The 22402-nt window shown below is 36.1% G+C and overlaps 1 pseudogene; it reads left to right on the top strand.

Moving 5' to 3' along the window:
* The window catches only part of LOC150053054 (bisphosphoglycerate mutase pseudogene), a 29861-nt pseudogene extending 11506 nt beyond the window's left edge, over positions 1-18355 (top strand).
* Positions 18356-22402: the final 4047 nt, after the last annotated feature.

The following is a 22402-nucleotide window of genomic DNA, read 5'->3' as shown; positions in this document are numbered from 1 at the left end:
CAAGGTTCAAAGACAGCCCAGGCACAATAATACCTGAGATTCTTATCTCCAATTAACCACTAGAAAATGGGAAGTGGGGCTTGGCTCAAGGGTAGGGCGGTAGACTTGAGCTCAGGAGCTCAGGGACAATGCCCAGGCAGAGTTCAAGGCCCTTGACAACTCCCCGATTAAAATAAAAAAATAAAAACAAAAAAAAATATTTCTGCAGATATATTATGTGACAACTATAATAAATAGTCATATCAGATGAATTTACATAAAATAAAGGCTAGCTCACATGAACAGAAATAGAAATTTTATATGACATACCTTTAAATGTAAATATAAACAATGGAGAGAGTCAGTACTAGATGTGTAGTAAACCAATATTGACTGATACAGACACAAGAAAAATGAAGACTGAAATTTGTCATTAGCTTTGATTTATGTAAGTAGTAAAATTTGTACTTTATTAGCAGACAAATCTCTATGTCAGGATTATAAATCAGATCAATATTTTCTATAAGAGATGAATGAACACAATTTGTATCATTGTGCAGTTTTAATTCCTCTGATGTCAACTCAATACATGGGGAAAATGTGGCTTATAACTGTAAAGTAATCTTTTCAGTCTGCACCCATCGTCCAACAGCCATGAGTATGTTGAACATTTGTTAGTAATCAGTTTTCTGAATCCCAGTAAGTAGAATCAATACATTCATACATACATATATATGTATATTTATACATGAGTGTCTGTTTGTATGTGTATATGTATATTCATGAAAATAATATAGGATTAAGATTTTTGCACAGATACTTGTGAGAAAAAATGATGCATATAATAAAATACATATTCTATGCTCTTCTTACTCAATTTTGACTGAGGTAGATTTACTTCTAAATTAGTTTCAGGACAAGATGTTTATAAACCTCATAAAATATACAGTTTCTTTATACATAAAATGATTCTATGAGATTTAAAAGGGTATTTGTCAAACCTAAATCCTTAGGAATATGTCTGATTATATGCTTTTCTTATCAGGCTGTTATTTTCAGAACCAATTTTTATATAGCCAAGGCAAATGGGAAGCATTGCTCAGTGGCTACTCTCCAACCTGCCTTTCTAATCTCAGTTCTACTATGGCTGCTAAGGGTCAATTCTACATATGAGAATACTAATTCTTGTTAGGCTAATAATTCCTCGTAGGCAAGAACTATTATTCTCATATGTAGGATTTCAAAATTATTTGTTCTAGCTGCTAAAAATATTTTAATTATCTTTGGAAGTAACTTTGACTTGAATCATAAATATTCACTTCTAGATAGAAATGGAAATAAGAAGGCAGTTCTTTACAAGCCATGGTGAACACACACATGAATGCATATGTATTCACATGAACAATCTTTAGAAGAACAGCTAATTATAAACCTTAGCATAGGGGCCGGGACTTTGGCCTAGTGGTTAAAGTACTTGCCTAGCATGCATGAAGACCCGGGTTCGATTCCTCGGTATCACATACATAGAAAAAAGCCGGAAGTGGTGCTGAGGCTCAAGTGGTACAGCTCTAGCCTTGAGAAAGTCCAAGGACAGTGCTCAGGCCCTGAGCTCAAGCCCAGGACTGGCAAAAAACAAAACAAAACAAAAACAAAACCTTAGCATATAAGTAAAATTGTGAGTTAGGAAAAATAAAAGTATGCTGTGTAAAAATAGCCATTCTCCCTGATTAAACACACACACACACACACACACACACACACACACAAAACATATAAATGTAAAAATCTTTAACAACTAACAGTAAACATGCAAGTATATATGTGTGTATATATATATATATACACATTACGTTGTGTCCATTTGTCAATAAAAATTTTGAGAGTGAAATAAATACAATTTAACACGGAAAAAGGCTTTTCGAATACTAAATATTTTATTTTTAAATTTCTCAAAGGTGTTCTGTATTAGTTCTTGGTAACATAGAGTCTTACCTCCACTGGAGTGCTAGAGATAAGCTGGTGGCTTCCTCTACATTTCCTAGGGAGGCTCTCTTATGATATTTTGTCATCTCCACATTTCCCTGCAAATAAGTGTCAAACAGTCGACACTGGGTGTTGACAATCCACTTGCATTGTTGGCATGTCACTGTTGTTTTCTCTTGCAGAGGAATACTGTTTTTTTTTATGGATCATATGTAATCAGCACTCTCTCGCGTATCAATCAGCAGTTAAAATGATCGCCAGAAGTACAATGGTTCTATGGAGACAAATTAGTATTCTGCTGACTATTCCAACTTCATCTCAAAATTATTTCCAGACATATTGTCATCTCAGCTCCAGTAAAGCCAGATCTCCTTAAACATGGTCCCAATAAGTGAAAAATTACATAGACTTTTTTTTGTCAGTCTACAGTTTGAATTCAAATCCTAGGCACTGTTGCTGAGCTTCTTTTACTCAAGGCTAGTACTCTACAACTTGAGCCACAGAGCCACTTCTGGCTTTCTGTGTGTGTGAGTGTGTACTGAAGAATTGAACGCTGGGTTTCATAAATGCTGGGCAAGCTCTCTACCAGTAAGCCACATTCCCAGATCTAAATTCAATTTTTAATGTTTAGTCACAAGCTACTTGTATGTACGATAGATAAAATTACTCAAAATGAAATCTGAAGACTAACTGATGCAGAACGGACTGGGGACATGGCTCAAGTGGTTGATTGGCTACCTAATAAGTGTGATGCCTTAAATTCCAGTTCCAAAAATAATTCCTTAATATTTTGTCGATAGCATATTTAAATCATGTGGGAGAATTACTAGCTTAACGTCTTTTCAATCCAGAGAATATATTAGGGGGAGGGAAGAAGTAATAAATCATTATATCTATTCTGTAACCTATTCTGTATTTAAAAACATGAATAGGAAATATGAATATAACTTTGAAGACTAGGTGATTTCTTTTTTAAAAATATTTTTATTGTAATTAATAGAAGGGTTACATTATATTCACCAGATGGAAGGTGCATTGCTTCACAAACATTGATACCCTTTCTCATATCTTGGTCCCCATTTCCCACCCCCACTCCCACCCCTTATCTTGTTTTCCCCCCTTACCTATCTGATTTCAAAAACGAAATAAGCATATATGCAATATATCACATAACAAGGTAAAATATTGTACAATATTAGATAACCAAGGGACAGCAAAAGAGGTGATTTCTTTTGCTTAACTCCCCCATTCCAAATAGAATTGTCAGAAGTGAAGTTTTTTAAATAAAATATTCAAGCTTGCTTGGGTTTATTTTGCATGTAAATCTTCTATTAATGCAATGCTAATATTTCAATAGAGTAAGTTAAGGAACTATGCCAGGGTAATATAGTTGTGTACTCTGTTCACAGTATCACAAGTTTGAAATAAATTGTCCTTTGAGCAGAACTTCACTCAAATATTTTGGAGTTCAATTTTTAGGGCAAAATTTAGTCCTCTAAAAAAATATGAGTAAAGTTTGAGTGTTCTTGATGATGGATTAGCAGGGCTATTTGGTTCTTCATGGCATCCTTTGTTCATTTCTCCCAAGCCCCTTCTTCTCCAAGCAAATTTACATTTGTCAAAACATTCCTGTCAATTAGGAGTCTTTTATTCCTTCTATTTCTAAACTCTAGATCCTTGTTTGAAGTGCCCCTATGAGCGTAACAACCATATAAAAGATTGCCTCTTCATTTTAAGATCATTGGATTCTAGGCCTTACATGAATGGGTAAAGTCCATTTTTGCTTTTTATGTGATATGATCTTGGCCGTGGTCACATTCATAGTTTTAGTTCACACCCAATAGAAGGGATTTAGTTGAGATGGTACTTACTTTGGTCCACATTTCTAAGAATTCTGCTTACTACAATCATTCCACATACAAATCACAAAGTTTTGGAATGAAAATGAGAAGACTAACATCTTTTTGTCACTTTAGGATCTCCAACAATAATGTTTAGCTTTAAGTGTTAATTACAACAATGTGTGTAAATCCAGGGAGTAAATAGATCAGCGTTTTTAAACCAAGATTTGTTCTTTTTATTGTTTAATTGGATAATGTTTATTTGCAAATATAACTGGTAAGTTGAGAAAGAGAAGAATTACTGGGCCTATATATTATCATTTAGATCATCTTTACTTAGATTCTCTAATTAGCTAATTTTGTTTAACAGTATTCAAACTTTATGCATCTGATTTATTTATTTCCATAACTAAATACTCATTCCTCATGGCAGGAAAAAATAGTTTCATGAGAGTTGCTTAAAATAATTTAGGTTTTATGGCTGAGAGTTTGACCTAGTGGTAGAGTGCTTGCCTAGCATGCATGAAGATCTAGGTTCAATTCCTCAGTACCACACACACATACACATACATAGAAAAATAATTTAGGGTTATAAACTTAAGAAAATGATGCTAATATAAAATTTGGGTATATTTACAATTCTAAGACTCTTTTAAAGAAATGCAGACTTAACTAAGAATGTTGAAAATAAGTGCTAATGTTCACTGTTAAGTAAACTTCATAAATTAGAGGTATCATTATTGTCATGTATAATGCAGAACAATTTAGAGCAAAGAGGGATAGGTGAGTGAATACAAAAAGCAAGGAAGCACGAAGCACAAGACACATCTTTGTGGTGACATTATCTTAAGTCGAATAGGGTTGTAGATAGCAATCACTTGTATGAGAAAATTACTTGCGAGTGTTTCTCATTTACAGTAATTCCAACTTTCAGAATTTTATAGCTTACTGTATTTACACAAGACAATTGATCAGGTAAATAATGTGAAGGATACCTAGGGCTTTCTGTATCTTTACAATTTCTGAATCTAAGACTATTCAAAATAAATGGTTAAGAAAAAATCCTTGTTTTCGAGCCAATGTCTCATTACATATTTAAGGTTAGCCTTGAACTCATGGTCTTTCTGCCTCTATCTCACGATTGCTTGATTACAAATATGCACCATTACACCTGGCTTTAAAATATTTGTTCTTAATGTACTATGTTATTTCTCTTCTCTTTTCCTTGCCCTTTGGTTAATCTCATATTGTTACTGTATCTGACTTTATTATCTGTACATTATTTGTTTATTTGAAATACTAAAGGTAAGGGGGAAAACAAGATGATTGGGAGGGGGTGAGGGAAATGAAAGGGGAAAAAACATGAGAAACAATGCACATACTACCTGGCGAATGTAACTGTAACCCATCTATACATTACACTGACAATAAAAATAAAATTAAAAAAATTTTAAATAAATTAATAGGAAAAAATCCTTTGCTCTTAAATATGTCTGAATTTAGAAAGCTAGGGTATTGTAAACATGTTTCCAAAAAAAAATCCAGAATGTTTGTGAATTTATAGGTAAAGTGTAGTGATTCTAGTTTTAAGTAGTTACTCTCTCATTTAATTTTAAAATATTTATGAACACACCGACATAAGAAGTTTTTTCCCTTCTTATTTCTGTCATACAATAAATAATTTATTTAGGGCATACTTGGGGAAATTAGAATGTGGACTATATATTGGGTTGAGGTAAATTTCAAGATTAGAAATGCTATGAACACATTTCTTCACACGACTAGCAAGTTGTCACCTCACGCTTCCTGAAAAATCTGCTTAGAAAGACCACAAGGATTCTCTGAGTCTCTGTTCTCTCAAGGGGCCAGTAGAGCCATTATTAAGAGACACAGAACTGAATGAGATTGCAAAGGAAGTCCCCAATGATAAGTTTGAATCTCAACTTTTATGTACTCTGACATCTTCGGGATGATATTGAGAACATTTAAAGAAACTTTTACTCTATCAAATTCCCTTTTTTTTGAAGCAAAGTGAGAAAAGCCCTATGGTATTCACAGTCGTAGAGAAGAGACTGTACTGAGCCTTGGTCCTTGGAAAGCAGTGTGGATTATACGGCATTCCTCAGGATGTGTTCTTAGTCACCTTTTAAGAGACACAATAAGGAAAAGGTTCAGAGCTGTGGCATGGACCCACCAAGTTTTCCTCACAATCATATAATCTTAGAGGAGAGTTTTCTTTCATCTTTTCTGCTTTCTGTTTTATACTCATCTGTTCAACATTATCTGACATTCAGTGTGCACTTATTTAAAGATAGACAGTTGTTTTGTTCCCTGATCACGATGAAGGTAAAAGCACCAAGTCACATGTTACCTTCCCTGATGTCTTCTGTAAGAATGATACCTCCTCACTTATCACAGGAACTGTCTTTATGAGAAAAAGGGAAATACTAAGAAGCCCTAAACTAAAGCTATGTAGTAGAGTTAGTTTTTCCCTCTGTCCATTATCCTATTTAAAATTTGTAACATATTTATTAGTACATGCCTGTCTTCCTTGATAATTTAAAACCACATTGCCGAAATTCTGCTTGATGAACATCAAGTTCATTACTATATCCTTAGTGTTTAGCATAGTGCTTAACACTAAGAGAATTATGCAAGCATACTTTGGAAGAATGGATTGCCTCTGCCCCTACAACTCATTTCTTTTTTTTTTGAAATGTAAAGTATATCTTGCTTTCAAATTTGGTACCTCAGAGCCAAGACTTCATCACCAGATTTAACAAAAAAAATAGAGCTCATTTCTTAAGAAAAATACATAAATTTGTTCAGTTAATGGAAAATATGAGTTTGCGAATCAGTGTACACTGGATTGCAAAAAGGAAAAATTCAAGCACTAGACATAATCTGAAGTCTGTGAAGAGAAAACCAAATATAGTTAAAAGAATCAGGCTATTGAAAGTAGCAGGCTCTGATGTGTTCATTTTAGAGTGAATAAAAAGGATCTGAAGCACGTAAGTAAGGCTCAAGACAGCAGAAAACATATAGTTACGAAGGAGATAGTTTAAGCTGTCATTTAGAGAGTATGTTAATTTTCATAAGAACAAGAGAGGTTTTATATATATATAAATATATATATATGCACTTTATGTACTGTGACAAAATTCCCTAGCTACATAACTCAAAAAAGTGGGGATTTATTTTTGCCCGGGCCAATTTATTTTTTTTCATATATTTTTATTGTAATTAATAGAAGGGTTTACATTATATTCACCAGATAGAAGGTGCATTACTTCACAAACATTGATACCCTTTCTCATGTCTTGGTCCCCATTTCCCTCTCCCCACCCCTGCCCCTCATCTTGTTTTCCCCCTTCCCTATCTGATTTCAAATAATCAATCAAGCATATATGCAATATATCAGACAACAAGGTGAAATACTGTAACAATATGAGATAACCAAGGGACATCAAAAGAGATGAGAGATAGTATAGTACATTAAGGACAACAATCACTCATATGGCTTTGGTTTCTATATCCTGGAGGTCCTTTTATTTAGCATCATCCTATCTGGCCTTAAATATCTAGGTTTTGGTCTATGTAAATCTCTGCTAGGAGAGCCCAAGGTTTCTACTGATTATGACAAATGAGGGAAACCATTGAGCCTATGTCCCTTTGAGTCTGGCTTACTTCACTTAATATGATTTTTTCTAAGTCTTTCCATTTACTTACAAATGGGGCAATGTCGTTCTTTCTGATGGCAGTATAAAATTCCATTGTGTATAAATACCACATCTTGTTGATCCACTCATCAACTGAGTACCCAGTCCAATTGCTCCAACACATTGTGATAACATTTTGTAACATTTAGGGCAGTATTTACAATAATATTAGTTCACATAATTGACCACATTTATGCTGATGGATTTCATCCTTTGAATCTTGAACAATTACATTGATGTTTAGGCATAAATGATATAAATTAAATTCTAATAAAATTATTGGATGGATGCATAAGGATATTTCTTGAGTATAGTTTTAATGATGTCATTATTGGTTGATCTAAAAATTAGCACTGCTAGGATAGCATTTTTAAATTCCAATTTTTTTTTTGCCAGTCCTGGGCCATGAACTCAGGGCCTGAGCACTGTCCTTGGACTTTCTCAAGGCTAGAGTTCTACCACTTGAGACTCAGCACCACTTCTGGCTTTTTTTCTATGTATCTGGTACCAAGGAATTGAACCTGGGTCCTAGTGCATGCTAGGCAAGCACTCTACCACTAGGCTAAACTCCAGGCCCTAATTCCAATTTTTTATTACGGGTGTTTTTACTCAACTCTATATAAGGTTTCACATAGATAGTAGTATTCCATACAGGCCTTTTTCATCTTTGGTTTCTTTTGGTCCAATCTCATGTGATTGTCTCTCCACTAAAATACTTTGGCAAGCTCATTTTGCACTTTTTTTTAAAGAATTTATTAATGTTGATTTTTACATCATATTTTAAATGACAGGTTTAACAAACAAGTGTTCAAGGAGGGAATCTCTATTTACAATCATTGGGACTTAGTATTTAGAACTTAATCAAAATTAGGCTAAGGGTTTGTATGTCATAGAAACATATTAATTTAAGAAATAAAACATTATGTCTATAGAGACATAGGTTTTTATGTCTATATAGTTATGTTTATATTTCCATTACGATGTCCATAGCTTTGGGTATGCAGTTATTGAGTCCTCACTCCTGTACTCTTTGGATTTAATAGCCACATATTAAGCATACCATGTACCTTTTGTTTCTTAGGTCTTGACTTGTCTCACTCAACATGATTCACTCTAGGTTCATCCATTTCCCTGCGAATGCCATTATTTTATCTTTTCTATTGGCTATGTAGAATTCCATTGTTTATATATACCACATTTCTGTATCCATTCATCTGCAGTAGGGCATCTGGGTTGTTTCCATCGCCTGGCTATTGTGAATAGTGCAGAGATGAACATAGCCAAGCTGGTGTCCTTGTAATATCTTGAGTCATGATGTTTAGGATAGGTGCCCAGAAGTGGTATGGTGGGATCATAGGGAAAGGCTAGTTTCAGTTCTTTAAGAAACCTCCACACTGCTTTCCAGAGTGGCTGAACTAGTCTGCATTCTCACCAGCAGTGTAGTAGGGTTCCTTTTTTTCTACAACCCTGCTAGCAACTGTCATTGTTTGAGTTCAAAATCTTGGCCATTCTTGTTGGGGTAAGGTGGTATCTTAGGGTTGTTTTTATTTGCATTTCCTTTATGACCACAGATGATGAACATTTTCTCATATGCTTTTCTGCCATTTTAATCTCTTCTTCTGATAAGTCTCTCTTTAGTTCCCTTGCCCATTTAGTGAATGGTTTATTGGGTTTTGGGGGGGGGGTTAATTTCTTAAGTTCTTAAGATACTGGATATTAAGCATTTGTCAGATGTATTGTTGGTGAATATATTTTCCCAGTTGTTTGGCTGTCTCTCTACTTTTGAAACTATGTTTTTATCTGTACAGAAAATTTTTATTTTTAGATAGTCCCATTTATTGAGTCTCTCTTCAGTCTGTTGTGACCCTGGGATTCTGTTCAGGAATCTTTTGCCTATGCCTACGAGTTCCAGTGTCTCTCCTACTTTATCATGTAGCAGTTTCACAGTTTCCAGTCTGACATTGAGGTCTTTGATCCACTTTGAGTTAAGGCTTGTGCCTGGCGACAGGCTAGGGTCAATTATTAGTTTTCTGCATGTGGCTGCCCAGTTTTGTCAGCACCAATAATTGAATAGCCTGTTTGTTCCACTGTATATCTTTGGCTCCTTTGTAAAATGCAAGTTGACTATAGGTATATGGTTCTATTTCTGGGTCTTCAATTCTGTTCCACTGATCTTCTGGTCTTTGTTTGTGCCAATACCAAGCAGTTCTTGTTATTATGGCTCTATAGTAGAGTTTGAAGTCTGGTATTGTAATACCACCAGTATTGCTCTTTTTGCCTAGAATTGTTTTGGCTATTCTAGGTCTTTTGGTTTGTTCAATTTATTTACCTCAGTGTTCAGTGTGGGTAGCCAATATTTATTTAAGAAATCATCCATTTCTACTAGATTTTCTTGTTACTTTGAATATAGGTCCTGGTAGTACCTATTCATTATGGACTGAATTTCTTGGGAATCAGTTGTGATTGTTCCCATGGGGTCTCTAATCTTGTTTATTTGAATCTCCCCTTTCCTTTTTTTGATTAATCTTGCCAGGGGTCTGTCTATTTTTTAGATCTTATTTCAATCTCTGATATTTCTGATTTTATTTTTGTTATTTCTGTGCTTCTAGTTGTTTTAGAGTTATCTTTTTCTTGCTCCTCTAGGTGTTTCAGTTTTTTTTTAGGTTATTTACATGCTCTTCTTCTGTCTTTTTAATATGCACTCCTAGTGCAATAAATTTGCCTCTTAGAACTGCCTTTGCTGTGTCCCATAAGTTCCTTTGTGCTGTTTCTTGATTGTCATTACATTCAAGGAAGTTTTGAATTTCATTTCTGATCTGATCTGTTACCCAGGAGTTATTCAGAAGTGTGTTGTTCAGTTTCCATGTGATTGAATGTTTTTTGACTTTGACTACATTGTTTAGAAATAGTCTAACTCCACTGTGGTCTGATAGAATACATGAGATTATGTCAGTTCTCTTGTAACTGCTTAAGTTTTCTGTATGAACTATTAGATGATCTATTTTGGAGTGTGTTCCATGTGCTGCTGAGTAAAATGTAAAAAGTTTTTCCCTTGGGTGGAAGACTCTGTGTATATCTGTTAAGCCCAGCTGGGCTATGGTGTCGTTTAAGTCGATGGTATCTTTGCTTAACTTTTGTTGAGTTGACCTGTCATTTGTTGAGAGTGGTGTATTGAGTCTATCTTGTTCTGCAATTCTAAGAGAGTTTGTTGGATGAATTTGGGTGCTCCCGTGTTGGGGGAGTAAATGTTTATAACTGTAATATTATGGGCATGGATTGTACCCTTTACTAATATGTAATGGCCGTCTCTATCTTTATGTACTGATTTTACTGAGAAGTTAATTTTATCGGAGATTAAGTTTGCTACTCCTGCTTTTTTGCTTGGTATATTGGAGTGGAAAATTCGTTTCCATCCTTTCACTTGGAATTTGTTTCTGTCTTTGGCTTTGAGGTGGGTCTCTTGGAGGCAACATATGGATGGGTGGTGTTTCTTAGTCCAGTCTGGTGCTCTGTGTCATTTGATTGGATTGTTCAGCCCATTCACATTTAGAGAAATTATGGAGAAGTGGTCAGTGTCCATTGTCATTATTTAGTTTTACTTCTAAGTTTCTTTCTTTCTCTTTTTTTTTCCCTTTTGTGTTTAGTGAATTATAGATATTTGCTTCTTGATGGGGGTTCTTGATGTTCTACAATGTGTTATTGATTAATTAATATTTTTTGTAACGCTGGTTTAGTGTGCACGTATTCATAAAACTTCTCTTTGGGGTGAAATATTCTTGTTTCTCCTTCAAATGTAAATGCTAGTTTTGCTGGATATATCAGTCTGGGTTGGCAGCTGTTGGTCTTCAGGACATCAATGATGTGTTTCCAAGCTTTTCTTGCATTTAGAGTTTGCATAGAGAGATCTGCTGTGATTCGAATTTTTTTCCCATTGTAGTATAGCTCTTTCTTTGTTTTTGCAGCATTTAAGATCAATTCCTTGGTATTCGGGTCTAGTGTCTTTACTATGACTAGATGTCTAGATGAGTTCCTTCTAGGATTTTGCCTGTTTGGACTCCTGAAACCTTCAATAATGTGATATTTTCCCTTTTGAAGTTGGGGAAGTTCTCTGCTATGATTTTGGTGAATAAGGGTTGCATTCCTTTGTCCTGAAATTTGTCCCCCTCATGAATCCCTATTATATGAAGATTAGACTTCTTCGCTGCATCTGCCAGTTCCTGGAGTTCTCTCTGGTGGATTCTGCCTGATTTTTCCAAGGTGGTGATTCTCTGTTACAGCTCTTGTGTATTATCTTTCATTCCTGATGTTCTGTTTTCTTGCTCAGTCAATCTGCTGCTTAATGCCTCCATTTTTGCTTGAAGTGTGGACACTGAGCTGATCATGTCTGCTGAGAGGGTATTGAACTTTTCTTCCACTTCTCTTTTGAAGTCGAAGAGTTCCTTGGAAATTTTTTGCTTTTGTTTTTGGAATTCAGCCTTCATTTCCGAAATCAGCTCTTTGTATCGAGTCATATTTTGTGTCTCTTCAGGTGTCATTTCTTGGGATGGTGACGTCTCTCTCATCCCTTCACTGTTGTTTCCCTTGGGCTTTGTGTGGGAGTTTGATTATTTATGTATGTCCTAATTTGTCTTTGTGCTCTTCTAGGCATCGAGAACTCTTGTTGTAGTTTACTCTGTTGTGGGTAGGTCGCGGTCTTTACTTAGATTGGGACTCGTGGTTCTCAGCCAAATTGATTCCTCTGCTGACTAGGTCAGAGTTTGCAGTTTTTGCAGGTGTTTGGCCTGTTCTCAGAGGCTGTGTGCCACTGTATGACTAGCTCTCAGCCCAACCAGTGGCCTCAGAGTGGGCCGTGGGATGTGTCTGCAGGCTTCAGTCTCAGCGGGCTGGGCAGATGGTTGGTTTTCCTGCTCTGCTTCCAGGGGCAGCCCCCGGCCAAGGGTCTGGAGTTTGGGAGTTTCCAGGGACTCTCAGGTAGGCCAGCTGGTATCCTCTCTGTTCCCACAGGCGGGGCCCAGCTGAGGACATGGGCTCCAAGGGCGGAGTCACGCCTTTCTGGTTCTCAGAAGGCGAGCTCGGCTACTGGTTGGCCCTTCAGTTCCTTGCCGTGTTTCTACCGCTTTGGCCAGGAGTCTGTGGCTGTGGGGGGCCCTTAGGTGCTGTCTTGGTCAGGATTCCTAGCTGGACGGTGCCTGGCTCAAGATTTGAGTGGGGTAGATGCTGGTTCCCAGACTCCCACAGACCATGCCCACTGTTGGAAGGCAAGGTCTCAGTGCCCCCTACTCTCCAGACCTGTTGGGAGTGTGAGCTGGGACACCCATGCCCCCTTTGGTGGGGTGCTGGGTTTTTGTGTCCGCCGGCCTGTCAGTCTCCAGTTAAAGACCTGGGAGAGGATCCTGTTGGGCGGGTGCTATCAGGGACAGCTCTTCCCCCTTTGGAGGGGTGCCTGGTTTTAGCGCCTGCCTGCCTGTCAGTCTCCAGTCAATGGCCTGGGGGAGGGGGCTGGTTGAGTGAAGGGACAGGATTCTAAATTCCTTGCCCCCTGCTCCTGCCAGTCTTTCTTGGGCGGGGTGGAGGGGTCTGAGTTAAGTTCTGTAGCTTGGCACCAGCTCTGCTTTCCTAATGAGTTTGGGGACCCGCTGGGCTACTCACTCCTCTGCATTTGCTGTGGGTGCTGAGGATGTTGGAGAATCATTCACTCCCCTTGAATCTCTGCCTCCACCTGAGGTCCGTGTCTGGGTTCTGCTGCTTGCTGTTCTGCTTCCGTGTCTGGGTTCCACTTCTTCTGCGGCTTGCTGGCCCGGTCCTATGCTGGTTTCTGCAGAGGTCGGGGGTGCCCGGCCCGGTGCCCTTGCCGCCACTTTTGGCTGCTTGGAGCCAGTGGCGAGGGGTGGGGGAGGGGTCCTCGCGTTCCGAATTCTTTGAGAAAGTTGGATGTAAGCTTTATCTGGATTTCTTTTCCGGTTTGAGTCCTTCTCCGTTGCTTCTTGAGTTTGTTGTTGTGGATTTCTTAAGGTAGTTGGCTCGTGGGACTCCCTGGTTCTCTCTAGGCAGCATCCCTATTGTCTCGGGGCCATCTTCCACCTCCTTAAAAAGCTCTCATTTCATACTTCTAACATTTTCCTGCCACATCATCTGGAAGCCTTCATAAATTCTAACTTTTCAAATGAAACGTTCCATGATTGTTCAAGTATTTCAACACATTGTAATCTCTATCTGTTTGAGCAACAGGACTTTCACTCAAAGAAACAAATTTCAAGTGAACATATGTAACAAAAAGATGGCATTTAATATCTATGTCTCCTCTCACCTCAAAATGTACTGCAACACAATATATAGTCCAGTCTTATGCAAAATCAACTGGAAATGAAATGAAAATAACCATTTCAAGTCCTTCCTTTTGACCAGGCCCCCTTAAAGCAGGGTGAAAAAAATGACTTCATTGTTACAGAATGTGTAGAAACCCAGTCTTCTCATCTTCTGTATTCTATTGGAGTATAAGCTTGTTTAAATTCTATGTTTTTTTTTTTTTAAAGTCCATAAAGTCTGAAAGTCTCAGAGAAAGAAGCATACTAGGAAAAGAGTATAGTGGATATTTATAATTTATGTGGAGAAAATATGATAAAGCTTCATAGTCTCCTGAAGAGCCAGAACTGACCCTTCCTTTACCTTTTACAAACTAAAAGTTTATTTAACAAGAATGAAACCAGAGGAAGTTTGTTCCAAAGAACCTAAGTCAGCCAAACTGGTGAGAGATAACAACACTATACTTCATTAGCAGCAATGATACACTTCAAAATAAAGGAAAAAGGTCAAAAAGTACATGAAAGGAAAGGGAAAAAAAGGAAAGCTGAACTGAAAGTAATATAAACATTAGACCTAAATATAAGCAGGGAAGGCAAGAGGTAAAACATAAAAATACATGCTCACTTGCTCTAGCTATCATCAATCTTGAATTACTTCAATGACAAACCTACGCCCTTGACCCTTTTATTTATTATTCATTTGTTTCAGTACTTCCCATACACATACCCATCCTATTTTTGTATGTACTGGTAAGTAGTGAATCACTTTAATTTTTTAACATTTGGTTAACAATTTATGGCTTAGGGAAACAACATTACTACTAAAAATCAATAACAGACACCTTGACGAATAAAAGAGAATAAAGGAGATTTTGCTATTAAACTTTAATAGAAATCTTATCTATATCTTTGTAATACCAACTTGCTTAATTGAAATATTAAGACATGTGAAAGGGTATCAATGTATGTGAATTAATGTACCTCCTATCTGGCAAATATCATGTAACCCTTCTATTAATTACAATAAAAATATATGAAAAAGAAAAAAGATCTCTTGAGGAAATGGAAAAAAAAGAAAATATTAAGACTTCAGTGCATCAACATGTGGTTTTCTAATGTGGCTTTTTTTTAGTATTTTTACTTACAGAGTAATAATTCATGAAAGAAGAGAGAAAATTCTATACAGGTCTTAGTTGTATGAAATAAAATTTGGATGACATTTAATGTCTATATCTCTCCTCACCTCAAAATTTTATAATAACTCTTTTACTCTTTATTAAATTAAATTAAACAAAGGGCCATGGTGACTTAAGTCTATCTAGAATATTGTGTGTGTGTATGTGTGTGTGTGTGTGCATGAGTGTGTGCATCTTTGTGGTTATGTTTATGCTAGAGAAAGCGAGACAGAGAAAGTAGAAGAGGCAATAAACAAAATTAAAATCAGATAGAAAAGTAGGGAAAAATGGCAGAAATTTATAACCAAAGAAATGAAGAAACCAATTCAATCAGTTCCTTAGAATCAAACCCATTTTGATTTATTCTTATTCATCTTCTCAGTACTTTTTTTGTCTTTTCTTCTTTGCTATTGCAAAGGAGAAATCCTGAGAAATTTTTCTGGTCTAAAATCCTGGCTTGCAAAGGCTATTACCAACCTTCTATCCATTGAGCCTTCCCCCACACAGCAATATTATGAGAAAGAAGTGATAGAATTAGAAATAGTTTTCTAAACACCAATGTGCTGAAATTAAAATGAGATGGAGGTATGATACTTAAAAATATATGACACACAGCAATATTATGAGAAAGAAGTGATAGAATTAGAAATAGCTTTCTAAATACCAATGTGCCGAAATTAAAATGAGATGGAGGTATGATACTTAATATATGACATTTAGGGGCCGGGAGTTTGGCCTAGTGGTAGAGTGCTTGCCTAGCATGCACAAAGACCGGGGTTCAATTCCTTGAATTTCCATAGAAGAAAGCCAGAAGTGGTACTGAGGCTCAGATGGTAGAGCTCTAGCTTTGAGAACAGTCCAAAGACAGTGCTCAGGCCCTGAATTCAAGCCCAGGACTAGCAAAAAAAATGACATTTAAATACAGGCTGAATTAAACACTCGGGGCTATTAATGATAAGTGTTAATTGATATAAAGTTTAATATATATTCCAAGTTTACTTCAATTTAAAATTTATTTTGGGGCTGGGATTTTGCCCTAATGGTGGAGTCCATAGCATGCATGAAGACCTAGGTTCAATTCTTCGGTACCACATATATAGAAAAAGCCAGAAGTCGGCTGGGAGTTTGGCTTAGTGGTACAGTGCTTGCCTAGCATGCACGAAGACCAGGGTTTGATTCTTAGGTACCTCGTACATAGAAAAAGCCAGAATTGGTGCTGCTGTTCCAGTGGTAGAGCTTTTACTTTGAGAAAGCCCAAGGACAGTGCTCAAGCCCTGAGTTCGAGCCCCAAGACTTGCAAACAAAAAAAAAAGAAAAGGAAAAAACTTATCCTGATCAATTGTTTTAGAAAATATGAGTTCTTTATCTATTGCTGCATTCATAAAGCTTTACTATTAGTATCAGTCTATCCACCTTTATTCCTACTTTCCTTCTTTCTTTCTCTCTTTCTTTTTCTCTCTTTCTTTCTTTCTTTCTTTCTTTCTTTCTTTCTTTTTCTTTCCTTCTTTCTCTTTCTTTCTGACTGTCTCTCTCCCTGTCTGTCTGTCTCATCTATCTATCTATCTATCTATCTATCTATCTATCTATCTATCTATCTATCTATCTATCTAATCTATTGTATTTCATGGCTATATAGGTGCTGTGTGTCAGGTAGTATGATAGTATGATTAGCAATTGATAACAATAATAATTAAGCAGTCATATTTTCTCACCAGGACCTCAAAATACAATATAGTATAAGTCTACTATTAGTGCTATTCTCCGAGTCTACATATGAAGAGCATCACTGATGATACTTTCCTATAGCTGCAGCTATTATTATAAATATAGTTGTAGCAGTGATTGGATACCCAAAATAATCACTCATTTTTCTAGTAGGTGGCTTTAGAGATTGTTTGGTTTGCACAGGTGTGAGCTTTCATCAAGGATACCATTTCCATTTCTTCCTACACTGTAACCTCCCTGTCCAGACTACAGTTAAAATGTATTGACCTCTAGGAAGGAGAGAGAATAACATATTATGTTTTCATTCTAGAATTTCTTGTACCCTGTACAGCTCATGTTTTCCTGTTAAAGAATCTCTTTAATTAAACTCAAATAGAATTATTTAGTAGATTAAAAAAAAACAGTTAAATGCGTATTTCTGATGGAATCCTGAAATCACTAGCATGCCTTATTCAAAGTCAATCCATCATCTTAGCTATACTGGATTGCTCTGGTATCACTAGTACAAGAGATTTATATACCTGATCACTCCTGTTTGTAACCCACAGCTCAAGAACTATCCTCATGCATATGTTTAAGAGATACCATGCAGTTTGGCCTTACTGAAGAAAGAACTTCTTCTAGACTTCTCAAAATGAACACAATAATAAAATTCCATGCATAGTCTACTCAATTAAGAAAATGGAAGGAAAGAATGGCATCAGGAGGTCTGATAAAGATAAAAGGGGCTACATTGACCCAGGTGCACTGTAATCATAAACTACTTCATTTATGGCAAATTGTTTATATAACTACTTGGAAATAATTACAAAAAACTTAAATATGTATTGCTCAAGATTATGCTCTTTAGGGTTTCCTAGACCTGGAACCTTCCAGACTACGTAACATGTAATCTATCACTCCACCTCTTTGATACTTCCTAGCTGGGTACTTCCAAAGATAACTTTTAAGTGAAAATTTCCTTAGGGTTGACATTTTAATTATATGGTTTGATATATGGAGAAATATGTAAAACATTTAGAGTGGTTAACCTTTAAAAGGCAACTATCATGGTGGAAGGCTTAATATGAATGGTGTAGATAAATGATTTATTCAGAAGGTCCATGTGATAGTTCAGATCTTAAGTGTACCACAAAAACCTGTGATATAAGGAGTTACTCTCCAGTTTAGCGTATTTGTAGGTAGTAAATATGTTAAAAAATGATACTGAGCACTAGTGGCTCTAATGCTTGCTACTTAGGAGTCTGAGATCTGAGGATAGAGGTTTGAAACTAATCTGAATGAAAAGTCCTCCATGAGACTGTTATCTTGATCATAAGTGGAGCTGTGGCTCAGTAGTAGAACAATTGTCCTCGAGCAAGAAAGCTCATGCATAGCACTCCAGGTCATGAGTTTAATCCCCAGGACTGGCATGGAAATACGTATAGAGAAATGAGTCCTTGTGGGAGAACTTAGGCCATTGGAGGAATGCCCTCAAAGGTGATTGTGAAATGCTGGATTTAATTTTTCTTCTCTTTCTCCTTTTTTCCCAGTTGCCACGAGATGAACCCACTGCTCTTCCACTTCCTCCTCACATGATCACCTGTCTTGCCACAGGCATCAAAACAACAGCACGAATCAGTTCATCATAGACTGGATCTTCCAAAACTCTAAGTCTAATTCAAACTAGTCTATTTCAAGCTGATTAATTTCAGATATAGGAAACAACTGATGAATGCATTAAAGCTTTTCATATTGATTATTCAGCAAGCTTGGGATTTCTCTAGCATAGATATTTTGGAGGTTTATAAAGAAAGCCTCTTACTAGTGTTTTACTAGACACATTTTAGATCACTTTGTGGTTTATTTTCATATCTATATCTTGAGCAGCACATCACATTTCCAATTTATGAATGTGCTTTTCCTAAAGATGGATGTATTTTCTGGCTACTGCTTTCAATAGTCTGTCTGAATTTATGATTTAAATTAAAAAATCTTTATGATAGTCATTCCTATTTCAAGACAAGAATTGAGATACAAATATCGTTTATTGTTTTCTGTATTCTTAGAGGGATGACTACATATATGTTAGAATCTACACGAAATGATTTTGTTTCTATTAGAATGCAATATTTTTGAAAATTTTACTGGACTGTCTACTGTTTACTTTGTAAAATATATTTTGAAAACATATGAGGACAATATGGCTGGTTGATTTGTTTCTTACGGTTAAAGTGTCTTTTATTGGAATGTGATAATAAAGCGCACCTCTAATGAATTACTACCCTGGAAACATGGTTTAATCGCCACTCAGAATGAGATCTAGAGTATCCACTCTGCAGATGACCTTATGCTAGCTGAATTTTTTAAAAAGTGTTTTTGTTACTCTCAGAAATCATACTGGATTTACTGAAAGCAGTTAAGAGTTTCTTGAGACTTTATGTTTTTGTCCCCATTTCAAAACAGTAACCTTAAGATAAATGGAAAAGGAACTTAAAAGGTTTACCAGCTGTGCCCACAACTCAATTGCTTCCCATCTACTTCTCAAACTGCACTTTGGAAACAGCACTACCACAATATGAGTTCCGCTCTTTGTAAAGATTCCCAGGGGGATTCTTCTCCAAGGGTCCTTTAGTCTCGCTTAGTCCTCTCAGGCCTGGGAGAATAAATTGCCAGAAGGCAAAAATATCCACAGTCTTGTATTTACTTCTCTTTTGAACTCAGAAAAGGGCATACATTGGTAGAGAATTATTTCCTTACTTCCTTTTGTATAGTTCCTTCCAGGATGAAAGCAATGTACCAGAATAGAATAGCTCTTGAAGGAAGCTGGAAATCTTATGTCTATCCACTAACTTCAGTCTCAGAATGAAATTTGTTGTGATTTTTTTTTCCTCTCATTTATCATGGGTCTCCAAGTCACTGATCCGTGCCTCTTTGAGAAGTGGAATATTTTGCTTTTAGATCATCAAAAGGAAAAATAAACTGATGCACAAATTTCTGACTTCCAAAACCCAATTGACTATATACTAGGTACACACTTTTCAAAATGTCACTTTCTATACCCTGTTGGAATGAGGAAGATTAATAATATCTGAATTTCTAAGATGAAATTTTTGCATAAACCATTGAATACATTTCTTGAAGGTTTGTTAAGGTCTAACACAGAATAATTGTGATGCAAATACATCTGTGTCACTGCACACAAACACATACTCATTTAGTACTATGATCAGTAATTTGAATTTATGGCATCATTGTCAGATTTTTTTTAAAACTCTCATTAATCACGAATTGGATAAACTAATGCAAAAGAATATCAGGTAAAGGTTTACTATCTGTAAATGTTCCATGGTTCAACACACCACTTAGCCCAATATTTAGAGTGTTCTGTGAATTTTTTTCTAAATCATTACTTTGCCCAAACATTGACCCTGGAGTATAGCATAAATAACTTCCTAGCCAGACGCAGTGGTACATACCATCATTTCATGACTTGGTGGACTGAGGAAAGTGGGTTTCAGCCCAACTGAGCCTACAGGGTGAGATTCATACTGAAAGTTTGCCCCACCCCAAATCTTCCCCAGTCAATGATTCCTTGTAGTTTAGTGACTGTTATTTACCTGTGTACCTATCAGCCCTCATTCCTGCTGTTAAAAGGGAAGGATATTTACTCCAGCGTGTCATTGTGAGGCCCTTCCCTGTAAATCTTTGCCACTCATTCATCTGCTGTGGGAATTCTGACTGAGAGAGATATTTCTTGCAAAGGATAGACATGTAAATATTTGGCTTGAATTACCTGTTAACTGAGGATTTTTAGAAACAGTAGGGGCTTCCATGTATAATGGCAAACCAATCAGAGAACAGAAACTAAAGTCCCAAGCAGATGTTTGTCACCTTCCCCATAGGATGCATATTTTCTCATCGTGTTTTAGTTACTACCTGGCATTTGAGTTACTTCTGCCTAGTTTCAATAAATCATAGATAAAAAACATGAACCTCAAGGAAAAATAGGCTAGGCATCAATACTCTTTTTTATCTGCTATTCAATCTGTAGTCTACCTAGAGCCCTTTAAGTAACTTTCACATAAAATGACATTTAATACAGTGTTTATGGTGATCATAACAAAAATGCCAAACGGAATAACTTAGCACATTATATATTATCTTGTTGCCACTGAAATGGTGATGTCTACTTAATATAAAATAGAAAAATTATGATCTCTCTTCTCTATATGTTTGATGTACTGTTGAAGTGAAATTTTTTATACTTGGGAAGGATGCAATCTGAAATAATTCAACATGACACAGGCAACTTGGGGTTTTAAATATGTGGAGATCATGCAATTTTTTTAGCATGTATAGAATCTCTAAATTCAAGCTATGGTGGAGACATCTCTGGGTTCTTCCTTTCTTACATCTGGTACCTAGAGAGTAGTGCTCAGAATAGACTGCTTTCCTGGCTTTGGATTTTTACCTCCATGTACTCCAAATTCTGTCTAGTTACTTTCCTCATTCAATGCTTTGGAAGATTATAATGACTGATACCCTTAAACTCACCCTTTTTGTTGTTACTCCTTATTACAATTACATTATTTTTAGAAAATAATTGTTTCCTTACGGTAACTTTTATCTTTTTGAGCCAAAGTGAATGTTGCCAAAATTGTTCTTTAACATGCAGATGCTTTTTAAATAATTCTTTTAAAGCAAAGTCTGTTTCATGTATGACTCATCCTGATTTTCACTTAAATTGAAGCCTTCTACCTAACCCACAGCTTCTTAAATATATTAAAATTATGTGTCTTTAAATTAGAATCATCATCTTTGCCAAACTTAATAGCAGGGACTTATTCTGCTTATTTACACTTCTGGAAAGATGCCAGAAAATTTTAGCAGTGGAGTCATCATGGAATCACCTACTTAGTCCCTGTAGCAAATACTATAAGTGTGATAGAAAAAGCAAGTCCTTAAGTGACTCTTCCAAGACAACTTAGCTATTTACCTGAAAAGCTCTCCATTTTGAACTTCTTTCAGTATGTGATCTTTAAATAACTCTTCTCCCTGTCTTTCTTATACTTCATTCTCCCCTGATCCAAAACTTCTGTCATTAAAAAGATTCTGCTTTGTCAGCCTGGAAACATTCTTTCTCATCAAGTTATAAAAAGCAGAGTTTTAATACCACAATCTGACACCACTTTAGAGACTTACTATTGTGACCTTGCCCAAGATTTTTATGTGGAGAAAGGCTGTCATTGAAAATTGGTATAAGTTTTCATGTGTTAAACAAAGTTGGATGGCTGGTAACTTCTTCCACATCTTACTACTGCTAAAATTTCACATTTAGGCAACACAGTAGCTAACATTTATTCATAAGGTCAAATGAGTAATTAGAAGCAACTGTACTTGTTAAGAATTTTGTATAGGTATCTACATAGAAGTTATTTTTTATGTTGACAGCATGAAAAATCTACTTATTTGATTAATTATTGAGACTTAAAAAGTTTTGTATCACATCTATGATTCAGTATGATTCAAGTCATACTTGAGAGTTAGCCAGATGATGAGGTGATCACCCAGTAGTAAGAGGACATTAATTTGCTTTGTGATAGTAAATGTATTCTCAGCATTATAAGATGAATTCAAACTGAGTGTTGTGTGATGTGTTCAAGATTCCCAGGTATGAAATGGTAATTGTCATACTG

This window comes from Megascapheus bottae, chromosome 16 (genome assembly GCF_031878675.1).
Source record: "Megascapheus bottae isolate mThoBot1 chromosome 16, mThoBot2.hap1, whole genome shotgun sequence".
Taxonomy (NCBI): Eukaryota; Metazoa; Chordata; class Mammalia; order Rodentia; family Geomyidae; genus Megascapheus; species Megascapheus bottae.
The sequence above is the reverse complement of the archived record's forward strand: the minus strand, read 5'-3'. Positions and strand labels throughout refer to the sequence as shown.